Consider the following 1,596-nt stretch of genomic DNA (forward strand, 5'->3'; position numbering starts at 1 on the left):
GAGTAATTCTTATTCCTTGGTAGGAAACCACGAGCAAGTCTGACCATTTGGTTTTGTGAAAATAAACTGAGTTTAATTTATCGACATGTTACACATACCTGGCAAATTCTCATTCTTTTACGCTGACATGTGTCTTGCCCGATGGAGTCACTGTAATGCAGTCTATGTGTTTTTAAAGAAATTGTGTTTGGCTAAGGAATGTATCAAAATTGTTAAACCATGTTGCACCTTGTTCTCATTAGTCTTTGGAATGTAGCTGCCGGAACTGAAAGGGCAGGGGAGACAGAGGCAGAGTGGGGTGCTGCTGCTCACAGGAGGCCCTCTGGGCTGCATTTTGAGCTGCAAAGTCTCAGCCTTTCCCCGGGCAGCTTTTCACCCAAGCCCTCTGTAGCTCTGTTAGCCGACAAACCAACAGACAAAATGAATCACACCTCTATACCAGTCCAGCTATAATCACGCCAGTGTATGTAAATTTCCAACATCCAGGTCTCCATTGGAAATACTTGGCTAAAGGGAGGCTTGCCTTGGTTCATTAACAGCAGTGAACACTGAACAGAGTGTAGATGTTCCAAGTCTGGACAGTAAGACCTGAAAACCTCTCAGTCCCTGTTCTCCACTCCTGACACCCCAGCCTGCTTTAAGATCCTGTGAATCTTGATGGAACTGGTACAATACTTAGTAACAGGCACTCCCCGCCTCCCAGCCCCTGCTTTCTCCAGTCTACTCTTCACATTGTGGCCAGAGTGATCTCCTAAAGATGCATGGTCTTCTCTTCCTTGCTGGGAGCTCATCTGGGGTTCTGGTCACAAGCAGCATCAGATGAAAACTCCTTTGTGTGTTGTGGTCTTTCCAGGATTAGCCTCTGCCACCCATTCTAGCCTACTCTGCAGCCCTTCTCACCTGTCGTTCCTCTGTTCCAGGAATACAGGACTACTATAGTTTTGGAAGTATACTGTGAGCCCTCATACCTCTGTACCTTTATTCTTGTTTTAATTTTTTCCTTGGATGTCTTCTCTGCTCCTGGTCCATCTGGTTAGCTTTTCTTAGCTTGCATACTACCTCCTTTTGAAGCCCTCCTTGATTTCCACCTGATTTAGATGCTTAGCCTTCTGTGATCCTCCTGAGCTTTTATATAAATACAGCTATCAGAGCATTTACCAAGGAGCATAAGTACTTGAGGTTGTAAGCCTCAAGGTTGAGGATCATAGCTTTTAATTTGTATCTCCATAAATTACCATGGAGTTGGCATATAGAAGTTCAATGAATGAATTAAGGAAAGATCGCCAAGGTACCGCTTAGTGAGTCTTCAATTAGCAATAATCGCGCCTCGGATAAACCTCATTGGCTACGATACTGCCACTGTGCAAAGCTCTTAGTGAGTCTTCAAAGGCAGTTTTGTTTTCATTATTTTTTGTTTCTGTTGTTGTTGGTAGTGTTTTTTTTTTCTTGTTTGTTTTTTTAAAGGCAGGCCCTGGGTGGCTCAGTGGGTTAAGCCTCTGTCTTCGGCTCATGTCATGATCTCGAGGTCCTGGGATCGAGCCCCACATCGGGCTCTCTGCTCAGCAGGGAGCCTGCTTCTCCCTCCCTCTCTGCCTG

The 1,596-nt window shown here is 45.1% G+C and overlaps 1 pseudogene; it reads right to left on the minus strand.

Annotated features, from left to right (window-relative positions):
- Positions 1-1,213: 1,213 nt before the first annotated feature.
- On the minus strand, positions 1,214-1,371 carry LOC132025289 (U4 spliceosomal RNA; annotated as a pseudogene).
- Positions 1,372-1,596: the final 225 nt, after the last annotated feature.

This window comes from Mustela nigripes, chromosome 9 (assembly GCF_022355385.1).
Source record: "Mustela nigripes isolate SB6536 chromosome 9, MUSNIG.SB6536, whole genome shotgun sequence".
In the NCBI taxonomy this organism is placed as follows: Eukaryota; Metazoa; Chordata; class Mammalia; order Carnivora; family Mustelidae; genus Mustela; species Mustela nigripes.